Source organism: Carcharodon carcharias, chromosome 19 (assembly GCF_017639515.1).
Source record: "Carcharodon carcharias isolate sCarCar2 chromosome 19, sCarCar2.pri, whole genome shotgun sequence".
Lineage (NCBI taxonomy): Eukaryota > Metazoa > Chordata > Chondrichthyes > Lamniformes > Lamnidae > Carcharodon > Carcharodon carcharias.
Genome location: NC_054485.1, coordinates 20,715,396 through 20,722,895, shown reverse-complemented (window position 1 = coordinate 20,722,895; position 7,500 = coordinate 20,715,396).

The window sequence follows — 7,500 nt, the reverse complement described above, 5'->3', positions numbered from 1 at the left end:
AAACCCAGAAACACACACACACCCAACCAGAAACACGGAGAAACACATTAACACACCCTCTGAAACACGCACATGCACACACACACCCACACACACACTCATACACACACACGCACAGAAGCACACATATACACAACCAGAAACACACCAATACAAAGAGAAACACACACAAACCCGAAATTCACAAACACACACTCAGAAACCCACACAAACACACACCCAGAAACACACAACACACACACAAAACCCAGAAACATACACCAACACGGAGAAACACATACACACACACCTAAAAACGCACACACACAACCCAGAAACAAACACCCACACCCAGAAACACATACGCAAACACGCAGAAACACACACACACCCCGGAAGCACAAACTCAAGCACAGAGAAGCACATACACACACACACACACACACACACACACCCAGAAACAGACACACACACACCCAGAAACACATACACACAGAAACACACAAACAAACCCGAAACTCACACACACACACCCAGAAACCCATACCCAGAGACACACATACACACACCCAGAAACAAACACACACACCCAGAAACACACACAAACACTCCCAGAAACACACGCAAACACACCCCAAGAAACACAGACATACACCTAGAAACACGAACAAACTCACCCAGAAACACAAACTCACCCACACCCAGAAAAATAAACACACACACACACATACACACACAGAAGCACACATACACAAACCCAGATACACACAAACACACAGGAACACACACACACACACACACCCAGAAACACACACACGCACAAACAGAAATACACACACACACAGAAACACACACACAGAAGCACACACACACACAAACCCAGAAACACACACATACAAACACAGAACCCGCCCCCCAAACACACACACACCCAGAAACTCACACATGCTCACAACGTGACCCAGAAACCACACAAAGCCACCAACAAACATACAGACACACACAGACCCAGAAACAAACGCACAAACTCCCAGAAACGCATACACACAACCCAGAAACAAACACACAAACCCATAAAGAGACAGACACACACCGAGGAACACACACACACACAGACATGCAGGAACACAGACACACACAACGGGAAACAAACACGCACACGCCCAGAAACGCACACACACAAACACACACATGCACACACAACCAGAAACACACACACACACACACCGAGAAACACACCACACACACCCAGAAACACACACATACTCCCAGAAACACACACACACACCCTTCCACAGAAACACAAACACACACACACCCAGAAACAAGCACTTCCACACCCAGAAACACACAAACACAAACACAGAAACCCACACACACACACGCCCATAGAAACGCACACACACTCAGAACCTGACCCAGAAGCACACACTCGCACAACCACAAACACACACGCACACACACACACACCCGGAAACACATACAGAGACACCCAGAAACACACACACACAGAAGCACAAACACAGACACGGAGAAGCACTAACACACACACCCAGAAACAGACATACACACACACACCCAGAAGCACATACACACAGAAACACACACACACATAGAAACCAACACAAACACACTCCCAGAAACACACACACACGCACACACACACACAGAAACAAACACCCAGAAACATGCACACAAAAACCCAGAAACACACACACACCCAACCAGAACCACGGAGAAACACATAAACACACCCTCTGAAACACACACACACTCATACCCAGGAACACACAGTCATAAACCCTCAGAAACATATACACTCACACACACACACGCACAGAATCACACATATACACACCCAGAAACACGCAAACACAAAGAGAAACACACACACGCACACCCAGAAGCACAAACTCACACACCCACAGAAACACACAGACACTCACAACCTGACCCACAAACACACACACCCACAATCACACACACACACAGACACACACACACACACACACAAACACAACCAGAAACACATACACACACAACCAGAAACAGACACACACACACACACCCAGAAACACATACACGGAGAAACACACACACAAAACCGAAACTCACAAAAGCACTCGGAAACCCACACAAACACACACCCAGAAACACACAACACACACACAAAACCCAGAAACATACACAAACACGGAGAAACACATACACACACACCCAGAAACGCACACACACACACACACACACATATCGAGAAAAACACACACACCCAGAAACAAACACACACACATCCAGAAACCCACACAAACACAGGCCCAGAAACACACACACACAACCCAGGAACAAACACCCACACCAAGAAACACATACACAAACACCCAGAAACACACACACACCCCCGGAAGCACAAACACAAGCACAGAGAAGCACATACACACACACACACACACACAACTTGAAACAGACACACATACACCCAGAAACACATACACACAGAAACACACTCACAAACCCGAAACTCACACACACACACCCAGAAACCCACACAAACACACACCCAGAAACACACATACACAGACCCAGAAACAAACACACACACCCAGAAACACACACAAACACTCCCAGAAACACACACAAACACCGGCGGAGAAGCACACACACACACCCAGAAACACACACAAACACACCCAGAAACCCACACAAACACACACCCAGAAACACACATACACACACCCAGAAACAAACACACACACCCAGAAACACACACAAACACTCCCAGAAACACACACAATCACCGGCGGAGAAGCACACACATACACCCAGAAACACACACAAACTCACCCAGAAACACAAACTCACACACCCCGAGAAACACACACATACTCACAACCTGACCCAGAAACACACACCCACACACCAACACACACACTCCCAGAAACACATACACAAACACCCAGAAACACACACACACACCCAGAAACACATGCACACAGAAACACACACACATAGAGAAAAACACACACACCCAGAAACAAACACACACACTTCCAGAAACCCACACACACACCCAGAAACACACACATGCTCATAACCTGACCCAGAAACACAGACACCCACCAACAAACAGACACACACACACACACCCAGAAACAAAAGTACAAACTGCCAGAAACACACACACACAACCCAGAAACAAGCACACACACCCAGAAACAGACGGACACACACCAAGGAACACACACACACAGAGACATGCAGGAACACAGACACACACACCCGGAAACACACACGCACACACCCAGAATCGCACACACACAAACAAACACACACACACACACACACACACACACACACACACACACACACACACACACACAGGAACTGACCCATAGACACGCACCCAGAAACACACACATACACACACACAGAAACACACACACAATCACGGATAAGCACATACACACACACCCAGGAACACATACACATAGAAACACACACACACACACACACACACACACACAGGAAGACACACATACACACCAAGAAACAGAAACGAACACCCAGAAACACACACACACAGACCCACAAACACACACACGCTCACACAGAAACACACACATAAACATGGAGAAACGCATAGACACACACCCAGAAACAGACACAGACTACCAGAAACACATCGACAAGCTCACAGACAAAGAAGGAGTAACACACAAACAGCCACCAAGAAACACACACAGAAACAAGGAGAAACACACGCACACATGCCCAGAAACACACACACACGCACTCACACGCAAACACAGGAACCGACCCATAGACACACACCCAGAAAAACACACACACACCCAGAAACGCACATATACACACAAACAGAAACACACACAAACATGGATAAGCACATATACACACACCCAGAAACACAAACACAGAGAAACACACACACACACACACAGAAACACACACATACACACCCAGAAACAAAAACACATACCCAGAAACGCACACACAAAGACCCACAAAAACACACACGCTCACCCAGAAACACACACACACAAACACGGACAAAAACATATACATACACTGAGAAACAGACACAGACTCCCAGAAAAACAGCCACAAGCACACACCCAGAAAAACACACAACACATACCCAGAAAAACACACACACACCCAAAAACACACACACACAAACAGAAAAACACAGACACACACAGACACTGAAACAAACACACACACACACACAGAAACATACACACAAACTCCCAGAAACAAACACACACACACCCACACCCACACCCACACACACAAATACTGAGAAGCACATACACACACGCCGAGAAACACATTCTCAAAGAAACACACAAACCAAGAAACACACGCAACCACACCCAGAAACCCACACTAACACACAACCAGAAACACACTCACGGACCCAGAAAAAAACATTCACACCCAGAAACAAACACACAAAGACCGAGTAACATGCACACACCCACCCAGAAACACACACAGAAACACGGAGAAACACATGCACCCACGCCCAGAAACACACACACACCGAGAAACATACACACAAACGCACACCCAGAAAAACACACAACAAACACCAAGAAACACATACACACACACACAGAAACACGCACACACAACCAGAAAAACACAGACGCACACACACCCTGCAACAAACACACACGCTCTCAACCAGAAACACACACACACACACACACACCGAGAAACACACACACACACACAGAAACACACACACACTCCCAGAAACACACACACACCCTTCCACAGAAACACAAAAACACACACAGACACAGATACACACATACCCAGAAGCACACACACACATCCAGAAACATACACACACACAAAACACACGCACACCCAGAAAGACACACTCACACACACCCAGAAACATAAACGCTCACACACACACACACAGAAGCACACATACACACACACAGAAACACACAAACACAAGCAGAAACACACCCTCACACCCCCAGAAACAAACACACACACCCAGAGACACAACAGCCCAAACAGAGAATCCCACACACACACACTCACAACCTGACCCTGAAACACACATACAAACACAAACCCACAAACACACACACACACACACACACACACACACACACACACACACACACAGAAACACATACACGCACACCCAGAAACACACACACCCAGAAGCACAAACACAAGCACGGACAAGCACATACACGCACATACACAGAAACAGGCACACACACACACACACAAACACATTCACACAGAAACACGCACACAAACCCGAAAATCACACACACACACCCAGAAAAAATACACACCCAGAAACACACACTCCCAGAAACACGCACACACACGCAGAAACACTCACACACACACCCAGAAATGCACACACACACCAACACAGACACACACACACCTGGAAACACACACACACACACACACACACCCAGAAACAGACACAAACACACCCAAAAACATACATCGAGAAACACACACACACCCAGAAACACACAGAAACACCCAGAAAGAGAAATTCTCACACACCCAGAAACATAAACACTCACACACACACAAACACACAGAAGCGAACATACACCCACTCAGAAACACACACACACACACACAGAAACACACACACACACACACACAAACAAAAACACATACTCAGAAACCCACACAAAGACCCACAAAAACACACACGCCCACCCAGAAACACACACACACAAACACGGACAAAAACATACACACACACCGAGAAACAGACACAGACTCCCAGAACCACAGCCACAAGCACACACCCAGAAATAAACACAACACACACCCAGAAAAACACACACACACAACCACAAACACACACACACACACACACACACACACACACACACACACACACACAGAAACACATACAGAAACGCACACACACACTCACAGTCATAAACACAGACACGCACACAGGAACACACCCACAGATACACACCCAGAAAAACATACACCCAGAAAAAGTACACACCCAGAAACACACACACACGCAGAAACAATCACACACACACACAGAAACGCACACACACACCCACACACACACAGCAAGAAACACACACTTACAAACACACACACCCAGAAACAGAAACACACACACGCCCAGAAACACACACACACACAGACTGAGAAACACAAACATACAGAAATACAAACACACACACAAGTGCAGAAACATACATGAAGACACCCAGAAACACTCACACACACAAACACACACACACACAGAAACACACACACAAATATTGATAAACACGCAGACACACACCCAGAAACACACACACACAGAAACAGAAACACACAAAAGCCCAGAAACACACACACACGCAGAAACAGACGCACACACAACTTGTAACACACACTCACAAACACCCAGAAACATAAATAGTCACACACACACACTCACACACACACACACAGAATCATACACAGGCACACAGAGACACAACCACTCACACAAACACGCACACACTCAAACACACACCCAGAAACACACACGCACAAATACAGGATCCCATACACATTCACACTCACACACACAAAAAAACATACACCCAGAAACACACACACACACAACTGGAAACACAAATACACATCCAGACACACAAACACACACACACAGAAGCACAAACACACACACCCAGAAACACACACACACAAACACACACCCAGAAGCACACACACAACACAGCCTGAAACACACACACAAACACACATAGGCCCAGAAAAACAGAGACACACGCAAACCCTGTAACACACACACACACATACAAACACACACACACACACACACTCACTCAGAAACACACACACACATATTGAGAAACACACACACACTCATACAGAGAGACACACACAAACACACACAAACACACCCAGAAGCACACAAATATGCATACACAAACACGCACACACACTCACACAGAAACACACACACACACATACCCAGAAACTAACACACACACACACACAAACACACAGCGACACCCAGAAACACACACAAACACAACCAGAAGCACACACACGCACACGCACACAGAAACACATACAGAAACACCCAGAAACGCACACACACACTCACAGTCAGAAACACAGACATGCACACATGAACACAGTCACAGATACACACCCAGAAAAACACACACCCAGAAAAAATACACACCCAGAAGCACACACACCCAGAAACACACACATACACGCAGAAACACTCACACACACACCCAGAAACGCACACACACACATCCCCACACACACTGAGAAACGCACACTTACAAACACACACAAACAGAAACAGAAACACACACACGCCCAGAAACACACACACACACAGACCGAGAAACACAAACATACACCCAGAAAAACACACAACACACACCCAGAAACACACACACACACCCTGAAAGACACACACACACACAGAAATACAATCACACACACGCCCAGAACCACACACACAAG